This window comes from Dermacentor albipictus, unplaced genomic scaffold (assembly GCF_038994185.2).
Source record: "Dermacentor albipictus isolate Rhodes 1998 colony unplaced genomic scaffold, USDA_Dalb.pri_finalv2 scaffold_13, whole genome shotgun sequence".
Lineage (NCBI taxonomy): Eukaryota > Metazoa > Arthropoda > Arachnida > Ixodida > Ixodidae > Dermacentor > Dermacentor albipictus.
The window spans coordinates 8,718,331-8,744,657 of NW_027225567.1; the positions used below are offsets into that span (position 1 = coordinate 8,718,331).

A 26,327-nucleotide genomic window follows, 5' to 3' on the forward strand; every position below is an offset into this window, starting at 1 on the left:
ACGAAAGATTTTCCACAGAGCTAGCCGTTGCTGATTATGCTGAGCACCCAGTTTCATTCACAATACATACAGATGTGGTGTTTAGTGGCACGAGCATCGAATGGCACTCTTGATTCTTGCGCAGCACTTCCGGTTCACCGGACGACCGGGGAGGAAATTCAAAATAAATCAGAAAAAAAGGAAAAAATAGCACAGTACAAAAGTCATGGGTTTCATAATAGGTAGCATAACGTGGTACAAGTTTAGTTACTGAAGTGGGTAAGAATGAGAATTAGAAATCACTCATTACCGCGCACAAAAGTACAGAATCGTAGACATATGAGACCCGTCACGCCGAGGTGCGAGTTTCAAAAGACTAATCTAAGTCGATGCCTAAGTGAAAGAATTAGGGTCGCCTACAATTTTTACCTCATTGTTGACCTGTGTGTATTTATTAGGGCTTTTAACTTTCGCCTAAACAAAGTAAAGGGAAATCTTCACACGAAATCTTCACATGTTTGAGCTTGTATACAGAGCCATGATTTTAATGTTTGTACGGGAAATACAAGTTTTTTTTTTTAAGTTGCAAAAGTCCGAAAACGAAACATGTCAGATTCGGCAGGAGTTACCATCGCCACCGATAGCAGTGCCCACTCGCGATTCGTGCAGCGCGTGTGCCATGCGCTCGCCTCCTCGCGACCCACGCGTTCATTTAAATGCGCAACCGCCTTGTCAGCTTCACGACAACAAGCCAGCTACCAAGCTGTACCGTTGCCCACTCCAAGCTCAGCCTTGGCCAACGTCAACGACACTGAACAGGACAAGCGAGCGGCACTCCAGCAGTGGGTACGTCTCGAAGCATTATTTTGTGCTCGTATGGTTTTCTCGGCGTAGCGGCCGATATTTTGCCTTTCAGAACCACATATTCCGCTGTTAAAAATTAACTGTTCTGATTTGAAGTGTGCTTCGCTGTGGGCTAGCCGTAGCGCTGCAGTTACAGTCGCGCGTATTTTGGTAGTTATTCGTGCGAACGTGCTGAAAGAGAACGCTGCGCAGGGACAGCTAGTTGGCGTTTCCTTCACCTGGAGGCTCAAGAAGGAATCGCCGCGTGGTCTCCTGTTCCGCATCTGTGGATTTGGACGAGCAACGACTCGCCAAGTAGACCGAGCTACGCGAGTCTGTTGTGAGTGAGTCTTGTGAGTCTATTTTCCATCAACTAACGTGCCTTAAAGACTTTGGCTTTGACCATTGCTGTGGGCGGTCCAGGCACGCTCACATCGACGGCCTACTCACGGCACTTTTGTGCATTGCAGGTGTGTAAAACAACTTGATAAAATTAAATATTAGCTTCGTGCCTGGGTCGTCTTCTAGCTATGGGCGATGATGGATCTGATGCGGGGAGCAAGAATACGGGCGAAAGGGTCTTCGAAAAAACGCCCACAACGGTGAAAGAACTTGCTGTGTTGTTTTTGAAGCTGAGTGGAAAGATTGACAACATGGATAAGAACCTAAACCGTGACCTTGCTTCCCTTAAGAAACCTGCAGATTTTATGAGCGAAAGCTTTGAGGATTTCAAGAAAGCACTTGGTAATGTGCAGATGGAATTAGGCGACGTGAAGACGGAACAAAGTCGACTTAAAAGTGAAAACAGCCGCCTCTCTAAAGAGTTGCAGGCTACTAGACATGAACTGATGGAACTACAGCAATACAGTTGTAGAACAAATCTTGAAGTGAAAGGTATCCTCAGGGTACCCAGTGAGTCACTATCGGCAGTTGTTACCACTTTGGCAGCAAAGGTTGCTGCGCAGGTGACAATGGCTAATATTGATGTCGTACACCGTATTCCAACAAAAAACGAAAATCAATCTAACATCATTATCAAATTCAAGACCTGCGCCGCCCGTGACAACTTGCTTCAATATGCAAAAGAAAGCCCGTCTTACTGCAGCCGATTTTGGCCTGAGAGAACGTACACCAGTGTTCATAAATGAGCACTTATGCACTGAGTACAAACTTTTACTGGCAAAAGCGATTGCCGCAAAGAAGCAACACAACTGGAGATATGCTTGGGTATCGAGAGGACGAATATTGATGAGGAGAGCAGAAAACTCCGATGTCCTCCGCATCTTCACGGAGGCTGACCTAGACCGTGTGGCACAAATACCCCCAATATGCTCACGACTTCTTCTGTTGATAACCTTCATAGATTACATAGACCACGCTCACTGCTTCAATGCAATGTGAGAAGCTTAGGAAAAAATTTTGATGCTCTTCTTACGCTGTTGGCACAGCACAATAACATGTATGGCGTCATAGCCGTCACGGAAACTTGGCTAAAGCCTGGCGAAAGTTACAACATTCCAAATTACCTTTTTCTCTCGTGTCCTAGAATTGCTGCAAACAGGCCAGGAGGGGTGGGATTCTATATTAGAAACTCACTCGGGTACAGGCTTTATTCTTCTTTGAATAGACCTACTATATCGGACACTCGGAGATGTTTTTCGTAGAGTTGCACAATGTCATCATTGGTGTTGTATACCGTCTCCCGCATACTGATTGTAGCATGTTTTTGAATGACCTAGAATATGCTCTCATCCACCTGACCGAAAATAATAAGAAAGCTGTTATAGTGGGCGACAAGAATATTGACACTCTTGGTAGCAGATACACTGAATATTCAAACTTACTGTCTTCGAATGGGTTCAGTAATCTTGTCACTGGTCCTACGCGAATTACAAGTCATACCTCCACTTGCCTTGATCACATTTTATGTAACTTTGATGCAACTGAAAGCCTTTATGGAGTCTACGATACAGGTCCTGCTCACCACTTACCGATTGCGTTCCTACATTGTCTTGACGATACACATTTTAACCGGACGAATTTTTCCGGTACAACAAAGCGACTTGATCATGAAAAACTGTCACTGTCACTTTCCAACATGTCGTTCCGACTTGGACGACTTAAACGCTAACATGCATTGTTCTATGCTAATAGAAAGACTTAAAAGTGCAATTGCAGAGTGCACTCAAATAAAAGTAAAGACACGATATACGCAACCAATATGTCCATGGATGACACAGAGCGTACTGAACTTAACTAAAGCGCGAGATTACTGGCATACTAAAGTGAAACAATATCGAGGGAACACGTACTACTTTATCAATACAAGGAGCACAGAAACAAAGCCTTGGCAGCAATGAGAATACAGAAGAAGCTTTATTACAGTAACCAGATCAACGCGTCATCTCACAATCCGAAAAAAAATATGGGCTACTATAAATTCTATTAATAAACCTACAGTTTTAAAGCGAATTCTTCCATCGATTGCTACGGGATGCGATGCTTCATCAGGAAGTGAAGAATTTAATTATCACTTTTGTATGGTTGGAACACAACTTCTTTTTGGAATGCAAAGTAGGTTCGAGCCATCTTTGCCTGCTAGGCATTCATGTTCCTTTGGCTACATAGATAGTTCAATCCAGGAAGTAATAGCAACTGCAAATCTATTAGATAGAGGAAAGGCACCTGGTTTCGATGGTATTGCGGTGTCCGTAGTGAAAAATAATATAAAAACCTTGGCACCTACTCTCGCTAAATTGTTTAACAAAGCATCATTTTACACGGGCACATACCCGGAGGTATTGAAGATAGCAAGAGTGACGCGTATTTATAAATGTGGGGACCCCAACGATTTCGGTAATTATCGACCTATATCGGTATTGAACTGCATAAACATAATTTTTGAGAAACTACTGGCTAGTAGAATAAGACAATTTCTATACAAGAATAACATCCTTTCCCCGCGTCAACACTGCTTTCAGAAGTCCCGATCGACAACTACGGCTATTCTGTCTTTAACTAATGTAATCAATGAAGCCTTGAACAACAACGAAATATCAATAGGAGTGTTTTTAGATATAAGAAAGGCATTTGATACTGTCGACTATCGTATGTTATTCATGAAACTGGAAGGATTTGGATTTCGAGGCATTTCCTTAGACTTTCTAAAAAGCTATCTCGATAACCGTAAACAAGCAGCGGTCATCGATGAGCACACCTCAAGTCTCTCTGACATTACTATGCGTGTACCTCAAGGTTCGGTACTTGGGCCAATATTATTTACAATATACATAAATGACCTTCCGGACGGCCTAAATGAAGCACATGCCTTCATGTATGCTGATGACACAGCTCTTGTGGTCAGTAGCAAATCTTTAAATTGACACTGTTAAAACAATCAGCAATGAACTTCAATATATTAGCAAATGGTTTGAAAGTAATTGACCTTCCTTAAATACAAATAAAACTAAATTTGTTATTTTGATGTCCCCGTTTAAGAAAAAAACCTTTTGAGAAGCCATGCCGCATTACGATTGGCCGTGATGAAATTGAAAGAGTCGACTCAGTGCTCTACTTAGGGGTAACGCTTGATTCCGCTCTGAACTGGAAGCCTCATATCAATAGACATGTGTGGTAAGGTCTCTTCCGCACGCTTCGTACTTACAAAGGCGCGGAGTATTTCAGTTTCGAAACATTGAGAACTTTGTATTTTTGTCTCGTTCATTCTCACTGAGCCTATTGTATTGAAGCCTGGGGATTTACATACAAAACATACTTGGAGCCTGTAGTGCGGCTTCAGAAGAGAGCTTTGCGGATAATCAACTACGCTAGCTTTACTACACCGTCAAGAAATCTTTTTCTTGCGAACAAAGTCATGTCATTATCGCACCTGCGAGATTACCGCGTTGCCTTATTAGCGTGCTCGATAACCAGACGCAACACGCGATTTCCTGCCACTATCTTCAATGAATCGACATTTAACAGTCGCTCAGCCTTTTTAGAGAAATTTCTCGTGCCGATATGTCACAACCAGTATGGCAAGCGACGCATACATTATATAGGTGTCAAAATATGGAACTCGCTTCCTGCAAACATTAAGCGGTCAGCAGATTTTAATACTTCTGTAAACGAATTCTTTCTTTCCGATCTAATCTTAGTCTTTAACGAAAGTTATAATGATGTCAACAACTGGATACAGCGTTGCTGTTACTCTTTTTTGTTGTTTCTACGTAGGTATGTGTTCATGGATGTATAGTAACGTAAGTGTCAATGCCAGTGTACCCTTGTTTTTACTCGGCACACCGTGCATCAAATGTATATATAGCATATCAGTGTACATTCTTGCTGCGTTGAGTAAATAATAATTACATGTTACCGTTCTGCAAATGGCTAAGGTCACAAATGTTCAACCAATTCTTTTTGTGTAACCGTTTCATGTATTCTTATCGCAAGATGTATGTGTGCGGGCTGCCGTGGGAGGGAGGACATGGGTCTTGCCTCGGATGCTTGCTGCCTTACTGGTGGTGTGGGGCTCCTGTCGTGTGGTGACAGCAGTTGGGCAAAAACTAAGCCTTTTCGCTTCTGGGTGCCGATGGCTATGTCCTCGGCATAGGCAGGTTGCGAACGTAGTTCCCGCGCCTACCAGGGCGCCCCTCGCGGCGGCGAGCGCAGAACCGGCAGGATACGACCGGCCCGCTTGCGTTCGGAAAGCCTGTATGCGCACCGTTTCGCGCGTAGCTGTTGCCTTTTCTGAGCACTGCCGAAGTGCAACCCGAGCTGTTGAGTAGTGGGCTGCAACAGCACGTACACCAACTCACGAGCAACAAAGTTTTACAGGTTTCCAAGCCGACCGTATGAAGCTGAACGGCGTCAACACTGCATAGCGCTCGTCCGACGGCATAAGCTGTTTTATGTTCCGGCGTTATGCCAAGTGCGTTATAGCGCTGAATTCTTTGCTTTTACAGCAATGATGGCAGCAATGGGACACCTACAGTCAGTAGCGTAGCTAGGTCGTCTGGCACCCGGGGCCCATATAGGTCTTCTGTCCCCCCCCCCTACCCCGGGTTTATTGGAGGAAGGCGAGGATATCAATAATTTCTGTGTGTCTCCAGACGTATATGACCACCCCCCCACTGGCCTCTTGCACCCGGAGCCCACGCCCCCCCCCCCCCCCCCGTTGCTACGCCACTGCCTGCAGTGCGTACACGGATATGCATCAAACAAAGTAGTTTGTTCCTACACTGTACCGCAGTAAAGCCGTGGAACTCTTCCCAATCCTCTCCCATTCGAACTGCGCTAGGGCTTGCTGAGAGATTTGAGGAGGGGTGGCAGCCGGCTGAGCTGGCATACACTCTTCTGCGCCCATGGCAGCATATCAACGAAGGTGCAGATGAGATCACCAAAATTTTTTGACAACGTGGTTTATTGGAACCTCCTTTGCACGCACTGAAAAATCGCAACATAAAAGTATCGCACTTCCAGTAACTTGGGCGAAAATATTTTCCCAGCGTAGTCTAACACAACTGGTAAGTTCATCCCCTTTTTTTGTGTTTGGGGAGAGCAACGTTAGAATACCTCTGGTAGGTCTTACGAGTCGTTCATACGCCCCACGTTCTTGGATGAGATGTTTTGGATTCGTATTTGCCGTCATGTATGTACAGGGAAACTACCGCGGCGTCCTTGCATTTCCCTGCGATGCCAGCACGGCAATCGCAGCTCCCCGCTAGTATTTGTCTGCTGTCGCCGATCTTCAAGAATCAATTTCGCCTACAGTTTCATGCGTCCACACCGTAGATAACGAAGTAAATTACGCTGAGCTTCACGCATCTCGCTGGTGCATTATTTTTCGTTTGCGGAATAAACCTAGCAGTCACTTCCGATCAGTGCGAGTTCAACACTTCCCTCACGTCGTATACTATAGACGTGCCCCACTTCAAATAGACGACTTCCTTTCCCTAAATTCTTTTCACGAAAAAAGCTAAAAAAAGCTATGAATATCTTGTAATTCCCAGAAACCCGGATAAAATTAATATCGGCACGCTGTTTCGCGCCATCGCTATCGTTTGACAGGACGCCAAACGCGCAGTGCGGGCTGCTGACGCCGTGAGTAATCCTACCACATTCGCGCAACTGTTCGTCAGATGGTGCTAGGGGTCGGAAAGACGGGGCGCCGCCTAGCACTTGCAACCTGCCCATGCGGGGAATGGCGCGCGCCCGAGCCGGCGGGGGCCGTGGCTTTTCCCTCCTACGGTGGCCTGCACCTTAGTTTATTGGTTTTCGTTTGGTTGCATTTGCTTTCTTTTTTGTTTTTGTTTTGTTTGTTTGATCCGAAACAAATGATTGTGCTTGTGTCTGAATCGTTTACTTTTCTTTGCATAACTACATGGATCCATAACTACCCTATGGCTAAGGATCCAGACGTTGTCGCATACAAGGTTTGATTATTTGAATAAAATTAGTGTTGTACTGTACGGTTAAACGCCCCATTATAAGCCTAACGGAACCGGCGTCTGCCGAACCTGGGGCGCTATTCCCGACACGCATGGCGGCCGTGCAGCCGCCATTATCCGTCATGTTTACTCTCTGGTTGGTTGTGGAGAGCTCACGTGCCTTGAAATTTGTGTAGGAAAACGAAAGCTTCGCATAATTCAATTTGGCGTTTTCATCAAGATGACGGAGCGTGAGGTGGGGCTGCAAATTTTATCGACTAATACATTTTATTGGTCCTTGGCAGCTATATTGCGACGTTATCGCTTCAAAAAGAAAGTGAGTGGTAGTGTATGGAAGTCAGTGCAATGCATCTGTGATTTCGCGAATATGTGGTGGCGAACCAAGATAGGCGCGCCATGTCAGCTTGCTGATTGGCAAAATGAATATGCCATGGGGAGCGTAACAGGAAAGGCCGTTTCGACGTTTCGTGACGTTGCACTGGGCTGCCATTGCAGACATTTTCCGCCACAATTTGTTATGCGACGAACCACACGAATTACGCTAATGAACAGCCTTGTGCAATGGCGGCCGAGAGAAATGCGTATCGCCACATTTTTCCTGTCGTTTGGCGCCATGATAATTTTTTGTTCATAACGCGTGCTCGTAGTATTTGCATCGTTCTCGGGTTATGTTGGCATTTGTATGTTGGGCCATCATTTGTTTAAAAGAATGCGTTTATATGAAATAATATTGGTTGAACATAGCAAACTTTCCGCAACGTTGTCCGCTTTTCACTGCAGCGTTTGTATTGTAATCAAGTCATGCAGTTTCGCACAATAAGAAGATATGACAACGGTGTCTTTGTAATTTATAAAATGAATGTACGCAAGGTGGCGCCTTGAAGTTTCCTAACGCGGTGCGAGTACCCATCGAAGTGAACAAAAGATGGCAGCGCTGGCACTTGCGTCACGCAAGCGGATACCTCTGGCGCGCGCAACGCTATCGGTGATATTTGGTCGTTTCTCAGCCAGCCGAATCGGGCTGAGTCACTTGCATTTCGCGAGATAGCGATAACGTGGCCTAGAACGTGCGCTCATCACCACTGGTAGGCCGCGTATGTTGTCTCGAGGCGGAAAACAAGCGCGTTGGCGCCGACATACGATGACTCATTCCGTTTCCCGGGGACATGCGTCCTAGCTAATGAAGCAAATGACAGCTTGTATACCCAGTTCACGACTTAAGCGAGAAGAGTTTTCGACGGAATAATCATGCGCTATGAGCTAGCTGCTCTATTTTTACTGCGGAAGAAAACTGTTCTGCTTTACCGACAACCTTATGACCTTAGGTTCAGTGCCTTCATTCCAGTTTCTTAGGCAAAACGTCAAGTTTGCGTCATGTTACGAAAGCAAAACGGGGCCATCAGTGCCATTTTGAACGCGTCGCGTCTACGTTACGCCTCGAAGAAAATGGCGGAATGTCCAGAATAGAGCCCCTGGACACGGCACGACGATGCACGCCACTCACCGGGGGGCAGCGCTCCACCTCGCGTTCTTACTGACGACATTAACAGCCATGACCCTGCACCAAGGCAGCGTCTAGCGTCACTACCGCTTTTATGCAACGTTTCGGAGAACGCCAACGAGGAAATGGCACCGGCAATGCTTATCGACGCCGAAGATACGCTCCCAACAACCGACAAGCCAGCAATCCGACTCTTTCATGGCGCGACGGCGCATGCGCCCTGCCCTTGCAGATTAGTCGCGAAACGTTTTGGAAGGGTCGCGCGTGTGGCCGCGTGCGGGAACGTCCCCCGAAAAAAAAAAAGAAGCACTCGGACGCGCGCTGCTGCGAACACTCATGCTGTGCACCGCGTTGAAACTCTACTTTCTCGCAGGAACTCCAGCACAGTGAGGCCCAGAGTGTGAGGCCCCGAGTGTGAGCCCCGAGTGTGAGGCCCTGAGTTACACCCTTCCGCGGCTGGCCTGGTATATTACCCCAAAAAACCAGAGGTCGCTAGAGAGATATGAAACGACATCGAGCTCTAAACGAGCCAAGGCCTGGAAATGAAGTCGATAACCGTGAGTGAGACAGTTATGTAAATTTCGACGTAAATATCCTGAAGGTTTTGAAGCTTTTACGCATATGATGGTAATATGGGGAGACAAGGAGAGGCTAGGTGTGAAATAAATGCCAAGGTACTCATAAGATGATCCTGCAACAGTTGGTAATTGTTAATGGTGTAGCAGTAGTTGGAAATGTGTTGCTTGCGTGTGAAGGATATTATTTTGCTTTTTTTTGTATTCAGCAACATGAGCCATTTTTTACATCAGTTGTTAATGCGGTAAAGGTCGTTTTGCAGCGTTAAGTGGTCGTCGACACAGGTTATTGGACGATATATAATGCAATCGACAGCTCAGATTCGCATGCAGGAAGAAATGTTTTCTGGCAAGTCGTTTATATAGATTAAAAACAATAGGAGGCTGAGGACGCACCCCTGTGGTACGCCCGAAGTTACGTGACAAAAGGAGGATTGTAAATTGTCAATTACCGCGAATTGCTGGCGGAGTGAAAGGAAGTTATGGAGCCAAGATTAGGTTAGCGAGTCTAATCGAAGGGCAGATAATTTAGAAATCAGACTGCAACGGGCGACACGATCAAAGGCTTTCGAAAAATAAAAAACCCGCCGTGGTTGCTCAGTGGCTATGGTGTTGGGCTGCTGAGTACGAGGTCGCGGGATCGAATCTCGGCCACGGCGGCCGCATTTCGACGGGGGCGAAATGCGAATACACCCGTGTACGTAGATTTAGGTGCACGTTAAAGAACCCAAGGTGGTCAAAATTACCGGAGCCCTCCTAGTGGGCACAGCGTATGCATTGTCGTCTAACCGCCTTCTGTTGCTTGAACAAGTGATGCTGATCGCCGCATCATACCAGCTGCATGCGTGGAACCAGTGCGCCATTGGACCTTTGGACCGTACCGGCATTCAACTGGACCATGCTATCAACGTTACTCTCGGACACGGAGACCAACGGCAAGAGACGGGAATCACGTCCGACACTATAAATCGGCCACTGTCAACCTACGGCTTCAGTGGGCATGGCGGCACAGCGTATGCAATGTCGTCTAACCGCCTTCTGTTGCTTGAACAGGTGATGCTGATCGCCGCATCGCACCAGCTGCATGCGTGGAACCAGTGCGCCATCGGACCTTTGGACCGTACCGGCATTCAACTGGACCATGCTATCAACGTTACTCTCGGACACGGAGACCAATGGCAAGAGACGGGAATCACGTCCGACACTATGAATTGGCCACTGTCAACCTACGGCTTCAGTGGGCACGGCGGCACAGCGTATGCAATGTCATCTAACCGCCTTCTGTTGCTTGAACAGGTTAGTTATTACAATTTTTATGGCTACAAGAATGATAATCGCTTTGCTGTTGTGCTGCCGTGCCCAGAAGTGATTTTTTCCGGTTTTGCATCTTTATGTCTGTTGCTGTCTGGCGACGTAGAAATGAACCCTGGGCCAGAATCGAAGGTGATGTTAAAGGAATTGTGCGATGGCCAAAAGGAATACAATCAGATCTAGAGCGCATGAGCAAGCGACTGAAGGTGGTTGAAAACAGCCTTAAAATTTTTAAAGAACTGGTGAAGTACAATCGCTCAATTGTCTAAAACAGTAAAACAGTTAGAGAGTACACTTCGGCAGCAGCAGGAAAGAATGGACAGCTTTGAGGACAGAAGTAGGCGGAATAACATAGTGGTATTTGGAATAACAGAAGGCGAGAAGGAATCCTTAACTGACCTTGAAGCGAACGTGTTAGTAGGTGTATTCGAAGAAAAACTTGGCGTCAACTTGAGTACCGTGGAATGAATACATCGGATAGGAAAAAAGAGCGCCCAGCCTCGACCTGTAATTCTCAGGTTGTATGACTACAGGGAAAAAGCTAAAATTTACAAACAATACAGAAAGCTGAAAGGCAGCGGCGTCTCCATTTCTGATGATTTTTCAAAAGAAACGCTGGAGAAGCGTAAAATGCTCTGGGATTCCGTGAAACAAGAAAGGGAGGACGGGCATCGCGTGCGCTTGAATTACGACAAACTACATGTGGACTCTGACGTGTACACGTGGGATCAATCAAAGCGCAGCCATGTGAACGTTCCGTATCCTAACAGACGCCATACTGCTGGTACGGGTGACTGACGGAACAAAACATGTGATTCGAATGCCTTCCGCTTGATCAATTTGAACGCAAGAAGTTTACTAAACAAAATTGGAGACTTAGAATATATCCTGGCTAATTACGATCCCCATGTGTTTACATTAACCGAAACGTGGCTGCGGCCCGAAATACAAGACAAAGAGCTCGTACCACCTAATTACAAAATCATACGAAGAGACCGCGATGCTCGGGGGGGGGGGGGTGGAGGGGCGGTGTTGCTATTGTATTCAAGGCCGATATTGACTGTGTGCAAATTACTGGCATTCCAACACATGAAAGCATCTGGTGTGAAATTAAGCTAGATAAAACAAGGATAATTCTTGGAACTGTTTATAGACCGCCTAAGTCGCCCATTTCTTATCTTGAAGATATGCAGCTTTACTTAAAAGCTTTCAAAAGCGCAGCTGTCGCATAATCATTGCTGGGGATTTCAACTTGCCAGAGATTGATTGGTCCACGCTTAGCGTTCAGCCTCGCGAAGATGCCCATTGTGAACTACTACTAGAAATAGCTTTCAGTAAGAATTTACAGCAGGTAGTTCATGAGTGCACACGCGTAGTTGGGAAATCAAGATCTGTATTAGACTTAGTGTTCCTACACAGGCGATTTGAAGACTACGACGTATCGGTTGAAACCGGCCTCTCGGATCATAAGCTAGTTTACGTGGAGATAAAGTCTACCGCGGTATACCCGAAGGCTGGTAGTACTACGCATGTTCTGTGGTTCGATAGAGCCGATGACACAAGCATTATTGGTCATCTTTCGCTGTGTTTTGATGAATTCACTTCGACGGATGACGTCAATGCGATGTGGATTGCGTTTAAAGATATTGTTTTTTACTGCGTAAACAGATTTGTGCCAACTCGGAAGAAGAAAATAAATAAACGGAACCCGTGGAGAACTCGAGAAATTATATATTTAAAGCGGAAAATTAACCGTGAGAGACAGAAGTCAAACAATTAAAGATCATAATAAAATTTCGGCGCTAAGCTCTATATTGCGCACAAATATGGCTGCTGATATAAAACAAATTACTATGACGTGACATTAACTAATTTTATGAAGCACGATCCACACCGTTTTTGGCGCCATTTGTCGCATAGTAACGAAGGTCCAAGTGTCATTGTCGCTAATGGCGAACTTGTGTCGGACAACTCGCGTATAGCAGTGTGTTTTAATGATTCTTTTCAATCTGTCTTTACTGACACTTCTGCAGATGGTCTTTCTCCTCTCCCTCTAGAATCCCCGTACACATCACCAATGCCTAATATTCAGGTTTCGCATGAAGGCATTGTAGCTCTTTTGCTTAAAATTAACGATAAGAAATCTGTGGGTCCAGACCGCATACCAAATACCTTTATGCGCAGATATGCGGAATGGGTAGCTCACTATCTAGAGATCATTTTTAATTTTTCGCTGAAACAAAAACGGGTCCCAGATGACTGGCTGGTCGCAAAAGTGGTTCCGGGTCACAAGTATGGTGAAGGGCAACATATAGGAAACTATCGGCCAATTTTACTCACGTGTGTATGCTGCAAGCTACTTCAGCACATAGTTTCAAAGTCAATCTACACCTGCCTTGAAGACAAGAAAGCTTTTTTCCCAGCCAGCACGGGTTTCGACAGCACCTTTCAACTGTCCCACAGCTGATAGAAACGATCAACGATTTTTCAGCTTCCTTGAACAATAGAAAGCAAGTCGACGCTATATTTTTAGATTACTCGAAGGTTTTCCATCTGGTCGTACATAATGAAATAATTAAAAAACTGGTGGAAATGAATATAAATTATGATGTTGTTATGTGGATCCGCTCATATCTTACAGATCGGACACAATACGTGGAAATAAAAGGTAACAAATCTAACCAATTAAAAATAACCTCAGGCGTTCCACAGGGATCCGTTTTAGGACCACTACTTTTTCTAGTTTACATAAATGATATTGCTCATAACATAAGCAACGACATAACCATCCGACTATTTGCAGACGATTGTTTATTATATCGTGAAATCAATAACAAAAACGATCAGGCGTCACTTAGTCAAGCCCTTAAAGCTGTAGAAGTCTGGGCCGCAATAAGTAAAATGAAAATTAACGAATCTAAATCAGTCATGCTCAGAGTTACAAACAAAACAAAGCATGTTATTGAATGTAATTATGAGATGGACTCAACAATTCTAACCGAAGCTGAAATGATAAAATACCTAGGTTTAACAATATCGAAAGACTTAAGTTGGAAATCACACATAGACAGAATTTGTGCAGCTGCAGAAAAAAGTTATGGTTCCTTCGCCGAAAATTAAAGCTAGCAACGACACCCGTCAAACTACTTGCATATTTAACTTCGTTAGACCAACGTTAGAGTATGCCAGTGTCATTTGGGATCCGTTTCAATCAGGATTAATAAACCGCGTTGAGAAGATAGAGAGAAAATCTGCAAGGTTCATTCTTTCCCGGTATTATCGTGTTGACTCTGTTTCCGAAATGCTTCGGTTGTTTGGTTTGCCTCCACTGGCTCAACGGCGGAAGTTCGCTAGACTTAAATTTCTTTTTTTGTTATCAAAAGGCCACTTCAATATAGAAACAACACCCTATCTTGCTCCCAGGCAGGCTAGAAACGACAGATCAAGCAATCATTGCATGTTCTCCATTCCAAAAGCATATCTGGACATGTACGGTTATTCATTTTTCCCGCGAACGATTAAGGAATGGAACAGTTTGCCGGCGTCTGTTTTGCAGTCGAGTAGCATTAAAATCTTTGAGGAACGCGTTAAAAACCGTTTATGAAATTGAATCTTAGTGGTGCCATGCAAACATTGTCACACTATTCTAGAAATACATACAATAGTCTTTCTTTTATGCTGCTTCCAATATCACTGTCACAATGTAAGAAACATGTATTTCTTAGCCAAACTATTGTATTTGTATTTCGTTATTTGTTTTGCGTTGTATTTCCAACATTCATTGCTTCATGTCCTATTTACGTCTATAAAGTGTTTACATTTTTTACGCTATGTGCAAACCTGCTGTACCCACCCTGTTACGGCCAAGACGGCCAACAGTATTTGAAAATAAAAAAATAATACATAAAAATTACGGCGTGCCTCATAATCAGAAAGTGGTTTTGGCACGTAAAACCCCATAATTTAATTTTTTTTAATCAAGAAATATACAGTTAGTCTGGAGGTTATTGTTCCATGTTGTAATGTAGTTCTCTACTTAATTCTAGTAGCTGGGTTTCGCATGAGAAGCCTTCCCTGAATCCGTGTGGGTTGTTAAAAAAAGAAACTTAGATCCTAAGGGTCGGTAAACATCAGAAGCAATTATGTGTTCAAGAAGTTTGCAGCAGAGGCAAGTTAAGGAAATTGGACGGTAGCTTTCGGTAGTATGGTTATCACCATCTTTAAACACAGGCATTATTTTTCCAATTTTCCAATCGGAGGGAAGTTGACCTGTTGCTAAAGATTGGCTGAAAAGGTGGTATAAAATGTTAGCAGAAGCGTAGACAGTGCTTTTAAGAGTTTTAGAGTTAATATTGTCAATGCTGGCTCAAGTGGATAATTTAAGGTTAATAATTGGAAGTATTATGCCCTCGGTAGTTATTTAGATCGGTTCCATATATGGGAAGTCAAGGCCGGGTAAGTATGGAACGTCGAAATGCTCTTCCCGGATGAAAACAGATGAAAAGAATGTGTTAAATGCCGAGGGGCAATGACTGTCTGAAAGCGGAACATGATCGTCGTCTAGCAAAGATATCTGTTGCGGATCGTGTTCGGGGGATACAAGTTTCCAAAACTTCTTAGAATTAGATTTCAGAAGGGAAAGTAAATCACTAGAAAAATGTTTTTGGTTAGCAAATTCTACTGTGGAACAATACGTTTTCATAAAATCCTTCTATACCTTCCATGAGGAAGGCGTGCTGTGTCGTTTTGCTGTGCGGTATAAACGTTTCTTTTCGTTTCTTAGCTGCCGGAGGGATTTTGTAAACCAGGGGTTTGATTTATCATTTTTTACTGTTATTAGCGGGACGTACTGATTTGCTAGCGCACTCAATTTGTCTCGGTAAAGCGCCCAGTTATTATCGATAGGACGACTGTCGAAGGATAGTAGGGATGTGTCAGTGTAGAAGGTTTCGAGTTCGGCGTTAATTTTGCTGTAGTTGTCTTTACTGTAATCGCGAATTTTTTGCTGTCGGTGCCGGAGAACGGTGGCGGAATGTCAAGCGAAACTTGAAGGAGTTTGTGATCACTAAAACCATGCCTGTGTAGTACGGTACCTATGGTTTCAGGAGCCGTCGTAAGGATTAGGTCGGTAATGTTTGAACCTTGACTTAAATATTGTAACAGCGCAAAAACATGCATCCACAAAGTAACAAGGAAGGGACACAACATACAAGTCAAGTATGCACCAACTCGCCCAGAAAGAAGTTTTAATGTTTGAACCGCGTGGAAGTTGATTCACTATTAGAAATAAGTTAAAATCTAAGGTTAGGTAGATGAATTCTGTGGACATGCGGCAGGAGGAAGACAACTGGTTCCGTTCTATTATAGGAAAATTAACATCGTTGAAAATGTAAGTGGCATCGGTGCGACGTAACATGATAGGCTCACTGATGCTACTGTACAGTTCGTTCACAAATGAATGGCTACTGTCAGGAGGTCGGTAACAATTGCCTATGAGTAGAGTGGAAAACTTGGTTATGCAGGCTACCCAGATAATTTCTGTGTTAGAGTGTGCATTGATTGTATATGATTGTCGAGTTTTTTTTATTGCAAGAACACCCCCGTCACGCTTATTATATACGATCATTTCGGTATATGTGAAAATTGTTACGATCAGGCAGAATATCGCCATCGATGATGTCAGTGTACAGCCACGTTTCGGTAAGGGCAAGTATGACGCAGTCGCTGTCGTCAAGGAAAGAACAGACCAAATTACGTTTCGGCAGTAGGCTTCGGATATTACGAGATGATAGCGATAATGAGGAAATGGCATGATGTGACTCAGCTTTATTCCGATCTTGCATGCGCGTGTTAAACTTTAACTATGTGCTAGCTAGCACAACTAAGTCAGTGTTTATATCATAAATGTAGGTGTTTTTTTTAATATACAGATGGTTGAGTGATACTTTGAAATGCTTGCTTCGGCCTTTGGCAAAGCCTACGAATTTTCGCCTTGCTTGTCGTGTCGTTAGAGAAAAATCTTCCATGATGGAAAATGTCTTCTTAATTTTCGTGCCGAAGAGAAAATCTGCTGCTTGTCTTTGAAGAAGGTTAGTTTTGCAATAATCGGTCTGTTTTTTCCTTCGGTGAACTTGCTGAGCCTGTGAACACGCTCAAATTGTGAACCAGTGCTGGTTATTTCTAATCGTTCAAAGCAAAAGCTCATTATTTTTGCTCGGGCTTGGCCCATTCTTTTTCCTCATTATATTCAATCCCGACAAAGAGAAGATCTGATCGTTGCTGCCTGTTTTCAGCATCGCCGCGACGAGACGTAATTTCTGCCAACTGATCTGAAACATTAAGCAGGCCGTCGTCAGTAGGAGCTTCGGTGTTACATTGCAATGCAATCGTTGCCTTGATGGCAGCGACTTAAACGTTAAGTAATTTGATCTGATTTTAGCCGTTTCTTGCTCGTCACTTACTTGGTTCAGATGAGCTAACATTGTTGCATGATCAGCTACTAGTTTATCAATGTTTTTTAAGGCCGAAGCAAACGCAACAGCTTCCACTTTAGTCATGGGGCCCGGGCTCGATTGAACATCGCCCGAGAGCATAAGCAATATGCTTAGAACGTCAGAACACAGGGTGTACGGAATACACAATAATAATCTCAATTCATAGTAAAACTTTGGTGGGCACGACACCGCAATAAGACAGGAATTACTGCACTTGGTACAGGGATCACCCTTTATATAACTTACCTATAACAGCAGAGGACGTAAGTCACTGATCTCAGATGCGGCGCCGTACCCAAAGCAGGCGGATGAAGGCTGGCGACTATATGCACAACCGCTGAAGCCACGTGACACCTTTCGCTATCGACACGGACATGCCAAAAGATGAAGCGTACAACGTTGCCTGCTGGAAGGTGGTCCGCAACAAGCGACGCGCAGGCAACGCTGATGCCCACGAAACAGCGTCGCTCCCGCAGAATGCCTCTGAGGACCCTTCCACCGACCCCTAGCAGAGCGGGTCAAAACACCCGCCTCCTCTTTCCCTCCGAGGTGAAAAAGTTATCCTCCGGCCTCTCGGAGGCCTTAGATTGGATGAATAGCCCAGACCAACGTTGGCCACTGCGCACTGGACAGCGGCCGGAGTGAGCCCAGATGACCGGAGAGACCTCATCCTAAGGACCCGTCCATAACAAAGCCTGGCCGTAATCACACACATCATTACACGTCGCATGCTGAATGTCCAAGAACTGTCAATCAGCCAAAACATCTACCTGGGGTCCGCATATCTAGAAGCCCCTGACGTTTCGTGCAAGGGTGTCGTTCCGATTCGAAACACGCACGCCCTCACACATACTGATCAAGGAGATGCAAAAATCCGGAATCGAGATAATACAGGCTCGGATGACGAGTCAGTCAAGTATTGCACTGGTCACCTTCGAGGGCCTACGTGTACCACGCTTCGTCCAATTTTTTGGAGGAGAGCTGCGCTGCTACCCACACCGTCCACACCAGCTGGTCTGAAAGACGTGCCTCAAATTACAACACCAAGCCTACCATTGCCCCACACCAGACGTCATTATTTGCGAGCAGTGCGGCATCGATAACACTGTCTCATCACACCCAGGCTCTTCCCGGTGTAAATCCTGTGGAAGGGGCCATCCTACAGCTGAACCAAAGTGCCCACGAGGCCAGCGACAACCCTTCAACCGAGCCTGGGTCAAAAAAGCCATCGAAGATGAACAGTGGCAACTGACGGTCTCCAGCAGCGCGGCTCCTTCATCAGTGACAACCCTTGCTTCTGGAACACCAGTTAAGAAAACTGGGCGGTGTCGTTCGAAAACGCGTTAGAGATCCCGCTCCCAGTCGTCCTCCGCCCACAGCCATTTGAAGCGTCAGGTTGCTCCGGCATTACAGACATCCCCCCCCCCCCCCCCCATCTCTACACGAAGGCACTATTAAACAAGCCGGTAACCTCAGCAGCTACCCCGGACCGTCAGCAACCACTGGCCACGGAGAACACTAGTGCCAAGGCGGCACCTCGGGAGGTAAGTTGCCCGGGAGATCCCGCACAGCTCGCTCCCCCACAGTCTTGACCCCACAACACGTCCCGCGCTACTACCGTACCGCACGCCAACAACGATCCTTCCGCCGAAATCGCGCGGCTACGCCGTGACATGGAGGCGCGTCACGCGCAGATGCTTGCACAGCTGGACGCTGCTATAGAGCGCACAAAGGCCAGAATACAGGCAGCTATAGAGAGGGCGCGGCAGGAATCTCCGGTGCTACGCCAGGAAATCATTGCCTTTATACACGCATCAAAGGAGCGGACACGTGTCCTATTCACCGGGTTAGTCCCCCGGATGGATGGATGGATGGATGTTATGACCGTCCCCTTTGGAACGGAGCGGTGGGTTGCGCCACCAAGCTCTTGTTATTGTACTGCCTAATGTCCTACCTAGGTTAAAAAAGAGAACAACAACAACAAGAAAGAGCACTCTGAACTCCCACAACCAAATTATCTGACCCCATATTGCGAACTTTGCTTTTGTACGTCTCTGTTTTTTATCGTTTCCCTACTTCCACCATTCTTCCAATCGCCTCTTATTATTCTCTGTTGCGGACATGTTTACTTTTCCCCTGCTCTCGCTGAACCCAAGGTCTTCGAGGAGACCAGTTGTGCTTAAATCGACCGCTCGGCAGACGTCTTCACATTGTAATAAAATACGCGCCATCGTTTCCTTTGCTTTACCGCAACAAGCACATGCTTCTTCCTTCTTATATCTCGCTTTATAGGTGCGTGCTCTAAAGAGCCCGATCTCGCTTCGAAAAGTAATGAGCTTCTCCTTGAGTTATCATAAATTGTTTCTTTCCTGATTTCGTTTTTTCCTCTTAAGTAGTTACACATGGCAGGTTTCTTTCCCATTGCCGCCACCCATGAAATTATTTCAGCCTCTCTGACTTTCCACTTGACTTTTTTTGTGGCTGTGTTGCCAACCCCACAGGCCGTGTGCTTGCTGGTAAGCTTCCTAGTTATTTTCCTCCACTGCGAGTCAATGTTTTTCCAATAGAATCCGTTTGGATTCTATTGGCGTCCCCTGCAGGATTCCCAGTCCGCGCCGCCCCAACCCCCCCTCACAGGTGAAAAAAGATCGCACCCATACTCATGCCCGACCGCTTCCTCTCATGAAGATGATGGCGGCCCTTAGCCACCAGCAGATCGTGGTCTGGCAGTGGAAATACAGAGGATACCGTCAAAAAAGGGCATCCCTGCAACAGTACGCTGTTATGTCCACGCACCCTCCTGATAATATCCTCCTACACGAACCAAACTGGTCCCCTTCTCTATCCGGCCTCACCACTTTTACGGGCACTTCTCCAATCGTGGGGGCCCTAGTATAAAAAAAACTTAACGTGCAACTCCAATACTATAAACATTGACCTCCCACACCAAATTCTCGAAATCATTACACAGGGGAAGAACAGTCGCACTCTCTGCATACTCAGTCTGTACAGTTCTCCGCGCTCACGCTCACACTCATTTCATCGCCTTCTAATAGAATTTGGACGCCTTGGACGCACGCTTCTCGTGTGCGGTGACTTAATGCTTCGCATATAGTTTGCGGGTACCACAAATCTGAAGCCAAAGGAACTCGGCTCTGGGATGACATATGTAACTTGAGATACACCTTACATACAGACTGAGGGCACGCAAGACGTTTGTGTAACAGCGTCAGACAGGACACAAGCCCTGACCTTTTCCCAAAAATATTGGACCAGTGATTGCACATATGGTCCTCTCGACGAACATCTAGGCAGTGACCATTATATCATGGCCACTACCCTACCACTGCACAGTGCACACTCTCCTGAGCGCAAAGTGCGGATCATGGATTGGACGCGGTTCAGGGAGCGTTGACAGACACCCCCTCAAGGGGTAGGATACCAGCAATGGCTCGAGTCCCTTTCTGCTTACCTAGACGCGTGTACGCGTACACTGGTTACCACAACTGCAACCCCGGACGTGGTCCCGCACTTCTATCTGTGGGAAGCACGTAAAGGTTTCACGTGGTGCTGGAAACGCCAACTCCTCAATCGCAAGCTTCGCCGGCGTATCGACCAAATTTCGCAGGAGGCACAAGGATATGCTCGGACCCTCGTGCAGAACAACTGGCGAGGTTTCTGCGAGCGTCGCTCAGGCATCCTGAGCACTGCGAAAACATGGTCGATACTTCGCGCACTCATAGATCCATGCACTACAAAGTCACAAGTATTTCATCGCCTACACAGCTTAATACATAAGAACCGAGACGATCTGTCTGCTATTCTCAAAGAGCTAGAAAAACGTTTCATCCCTACCAACCCACCGCCACAGTATTACGAATACCTGCACGCAGAAGAACCTAACGAGCAACTCGACGCGGATATCACAATTGATGAGGTTCGCGTGGTACTTCAAGATCTCCGTCGAAAAACGGCGCCAGCGGCAGATCATATCAGATTTTCAACCCTTCGAAACCTCAGTGATTCAGATCCACATCACCTAACAAACCTGTTCAATGATCATTAGCATCAGGGCACGCCCACAGGCATGACGTCATGCTGACATATCCAAACTAGGCAATCCCATAGCCATAGAAAACTTGCGGCCGATATCTCCTGCTTCAGGCATCCGAAAGTTAATGGAACACGTTTTTGCGGCGCCTGCTATCTTTCCTCGAACGACAGTCCTTCTCCCACTCACAATTCGGATTTTGGGAACATCTCTCCACGCAGGACGTGCTTCTACAGTTCAAGGAAGAGGTTATCCGGTTATCCGCCCTCCGTCCCGTGCCCAGACGAGGGCCATCCTCGACGTAGATCTAAAAGGAGCATTTGTTAACGTGGCACATGACTTGATTGTTCCGAATCTTGCTGAATTACACTGCGGTGGCCGCATATATAACTACATTCGTCCCTTTCTGCGCGACAGAGCAGCTATCATTGGGATAGGGCTACACCGGTCAGACACGATTCGTCCTACAGGTCGCGGCACTCCACATGGATCGGTTCTGTCCCCGACTCTATTTAACATCGCCCTTTCAAGACTACCTGAGCAGCTCGACCAGATCCACGATGTTGCACATGCGATTTTCGCAGACGACGCGAGTGTCAGACGGGGCCATTCAAGATCGGCTGCAGCACGCCGTTGACATCGTTACCGCTTACGTACGACATGGGAGCTTGTCCTGTGCTTCACAAAAGTCCGAGCTTGTTCTCATACGCTTCTACACCAGTCAATTAACAAACACAGACACATCTGCCCCACAACGCATTCACTTGCTCTGGACACTTGGCCATGCCTCATTGCTGGGTAATGACCGTGCACACGCGGTCGCTCGAGAAATTACCCTCTGAGCTGCCTGGTATAATCGATCGATGTGGAGCTGCCGCGAGCCCACCAGGTTACCTGGCCACGACAGAGTGGTTCCAGATTCGCCACACCTAGTTGAATTTCTTCGATCCTTCGAAGCAAGAGGTATCCGTTTCCATCTGTAAACCCATCCGGTTCGTTTATGTGCCCATTAAGGTCACCCACAATGATGATCTGTCTATCTGCCGCCAACTTTCTTGCGTCCCTGAGGATGCGCTCCACTAGCTGAGTGTTGGCAGTATGTTGCTTGTTGCCGACTGACACATACACCACACACCCAGAGGTAGGTTTGCCCAGAACTTCCTACAGGGCCCACAGATGATCCACATAATCATCATCTACACTTCGCCACTGCATATCCTGTCGTCATAATCTCGTCAGGTCTACACAACTCATAGCATACATGTCATACAAGCTCTAGGCATTCTTATCGCACTTCGCATAAATCTCGTGCACTTCGTAAAAGTCTGCGTAGCACATCATGCAGATCTCGCCCATTTTCTATGAGAGCTCGTTCAATATGCATAGCATATCGTTCATTTCTCGGCAAATCTGTGCGACATGCATACATCTCGTTCAATTTCTCGTCAAATCTGTGCGACATGCATACAGTTCGTTCAATTTCTCATACAAATTTTTCAATAGGGAACGCCGCCACCTTTCCGGTCATCCCCAGTTCGATTGCTTGCCTGCCCGATGCCATCGAAGACACTCATGGGTGTGCTCAAGATCGCGGAAGTGAGTTTCTGTAACTGTATAAAAAGATATATTTTCTGCATTTAAAGCATTATATAGCTCTATTCATTTCTGTTTTCGGCGGGCACCATTCATAGTCAGGAAACCGACCCTAAAGCTCCTTTTTGCGGTGGCACCGGCCATAGGCGCCGACTACAGGGGGGCTCGGGGCCCTAACCCCCTCCGGAGATTTCCGAGGGGGGGGGGGCTCAGCCCCCTCCGACGATGACGAAGCCTACGTGCTCCCCCCCCCCCTCAAACATGTCGTTGCCAGAGTTTTTGTCGCCTACATCATTTGAGATTTCTTTTGACTGCCTACCTTTTCACTTAAAATTTGATTGCGGCTAATAGCTTACTGCATCTTTGTTGGCGCGGACGTGCACGGATTTTAATTCATACTCTCGCTTTAATTCTTCAACTGCTGACAATAGGAGGACACGCGCATTAGAAGCACTAGCTGTGGCGGCCTACTCAGTATTTTCTCACTGAAACATTTCTTAAAATTTCTACTGTAAACATCATGTACATACTCAATATACCTACATATATACACAGAACAAAGTTTATTATATTTTTAAAGAGAAGGAGGTAGCCAATTAACAATTATTTCTAAAGGTATGGATAGCTTATGCCTAGAGAATGAATATATTGCGATATGTTTACGACTCTTCAAAATGCTTTGCGTGCTTTTCTTCGCCCTCAAAAACCCTATAGATTATAGTGACCCCTTCGGTAGAGTCTTTTATCAACGGCGTGTCAAATGCACGTGAATGATATGTGTCTCAGTATCGCTTCTCTTTCCAGTAAGCAAAGTTAACGTCTCTTTAAGGAATACATTTCTATTAATTTGCGCTTATTAGGGATGGAAACTTCGTCACATGCATGCAGAGGTCATAAATATATACAGGGTTTCCCAATCAACTATCAACCCACCGTGGTTGCTCAGCGGCTATGGTGTTAGGCTGCTGAGCACGAGGTCGCGGGATGGTCGCGGCCATGGCGGCCGCATTTCGATGGAGGCGAAATGCGAAAACACCCGTGTACTTAGATTTAGGTGCACGTTAACGGGAAGCTGAAGAGTCTGTCGAATTCAATAAGACGCTCATATACGGATGCGGGAACCTTAAAATGATGCAGGTAAAATTTTTTTTTTTGGGGGGGGGGGATTTTTCACTTAGGAGCGACGCAATCGTCGGTTAAAATTGCGCTGTAGCTCCTCCCCCCGTCGAGCGCCGCGCGCCGCTGCTGACGATGCGACCGGAGACCACGGCGTAGTGACGTCAGCACTGGTGTTCCGTTCCTTCGCAGTCTACGCGACCGTGCCTGAACGGGCTTATTTATGCGTGCGTGCCGTCCTAATCAGCTTCGCTCGATCTTACATTCCTTTGTTTGTGTGTATATAGGAGTGGTAGTTGACGTGCGCGGCGTCAATTGAACTTGTAGGCCGATCATGCTGGCGTTCTGTGCAGCCTACGCTTGCACGAGCACCAGCGGCCGCTACGATGTTCCATTAGTTCCTGCAAGACAAGAAGCTTTCAGCTAAGTGGGAGGCTGCTGTGAAGCGAAACAACTGCAAGCGCTCAAGAACAACAGTGTTGTGCTCTAACCACTTCCGTGACGATTACTACCGGAGTTTATCAATAATACGTGCTTTGGGTTCTCATTCGTGTTAACACGCTGAACGGAAGGTGCATGTTTATCTCTCACCCTTGACGCATGTTTCATCGTCAAGCGCCGCGAATTTTCTATTCGCGCGTGTGTTGTGAAACATCCTGCATGCAGCTACCATAACGTAGTGCAAACGTAAAGTTTGCATGTGTTGGAAAGCCTGCTCATGCCAGGACGCTGCGGCCCCCCTTCTCTCGCACACATAGAGAAAGCGACTATCTCACGTAGCCGACGGAATTCGCTGGTTACGAGTAGCGTGCGGATGGCGCGCTGATGAAGGTTCTATATACTACGCGTGCTACAATAGCCGGTAAACTTTTCCCGCGTTTAAACCGTCTGTGTAGATGGCCGACAGCTTTGGAGCTGCGCACAAATGCCGAAGATCGCATTACCGCTTACTTTCTACGAGGAGGCATGCAGGAACATAACACTGCAGTTGTTTGCCCGGAAACGTATTCATTGGAACGCTGAATGCAGCTTAGCAAAAAACATACTCGCCAAAGAACATTTCCAACACAAGGCGATGCTAACACTTCGCCTTCGTTCGCGTGGAAAGCAGTGCTTGCACCAGCATTTTTTGCTTCTTGGAGAGGCCGGCTCTTCGCAATCGGCTCGTACATGTAGGGAGTAAAGTATAAACCCCTTACAAGTGATCACCCACGCGACAGCGACAGCGCGGCAAGCAAGGCGATGGCTGTCGCGTTCACTCGTCGCCTGCAAGCCGAACTCCACGCGAGCGACGGCTTTGAGCGACGACTTCCCGGTATGAGGGCAGCAATATACGCACCGAAACTAGCGTGACGCATGCTTTATCAATTTAAGTTGCTGTATTTCACTGAAAAAGGAGCATAATATATTTCTGAAGGTCTTGCTCTAGGTTCTCATTCTTGCACGTGTAAAACTCAATAGTTTGCTCGTTCCGTGCGACAAACAGTAGTATTTGAGTTGTGTACATCCAGTTTCGGCTTCGCACTATTGGCTAGTCGCTCATAACGCTTCCCGGCGACGAGTTATAGATTTCTAGAAACTAGCAATCGAGCGACAACACCGAAAGATCTGTTCAAGCGACGGCCCGTTTTGTCGCTCGAAGCCGTCGCCCATCACCGTCGCGCGCAAAATCGCTCTCGTGGAGTTTGGACTTAACGCCGAACTCCTCAGAGAAACGCAAGCTCTCGAAATTTTCCATGAACGTCTCAGCAAAGCAGCACCAAACTACCTTGCACCGTGCTTCGTGTGTAGCGGCAGCAGTCGGTCCGGACGAACACCATTGTTGACGCCACGAGGCGCCCGACCAATCACAGGCGGAAACGAGGCGCGCAAGCTGGGCGTGTCTGCTGCTGCACTTTTCGTAGAAATAAAATATGGTTGCGCTTTCTCGCTCAATTTCGATGCTATATTCGAATTCAGAGGTTTGAAAACCACGACGTATGGCTCCTAATTCACTCTTTTCTGGAAAAGCTTTCAGCTTCCCTTTAAAGATCCCCAGGTCGTCGAAATTTCCGGAGTCCTCCATTGCGGCGCGCCTCATAATCAGAAAGTGGTTTTGGCATGTAAAACCGCCTAATTTAATTTTAAATTTAATCGACTATCATGCACCGAGATTTAAAAAAAAATCCGTGGGTTACTTTATGAAAACCTAGTGCATATTGTTTCCAGTACAGTGGGGTAGCTGCCAGTACTTTTTTGTTACTGAGATTTAATGAGGTAATTGTAATTAATTATCTAACTCGAGACGTACTTTCATAATTATTAGTGTCAGTGATGCATTTGTAGGCGCAGCCAAGGGATATCTAACTGCCGCGTTTTCAGCGACGTACTAATTGCGTACAAATTGTTTTCGACTGATAAATAAGCCCTGCGAAA

At 46.2% G+C, this 26,327-nt stretch overlaps 1 protein-coding gene across 1 annotated transcript in view; it reads left to right on the forward strand.

Moving 5' to 3' along the window:
* Positions 1-651: 651 nt before the first annotated feature.
* The window catches only part of LOC135915899 (uncharacterized), a 102,156-nt gene continuing 76,480 nt past the window's right edge, over positions 652-26,327 (forward strand). The window contains exons 1-2 of the mRNA XM_065449092.1: positions 652-825; positions 1,036-1,162. The gene's annotated coding sequence lies outside the window, so the exon portion shown is untranslated. The remainder of the gene's footprint in view (positions 826-1,035; positions 1,163-26,327) is intronic.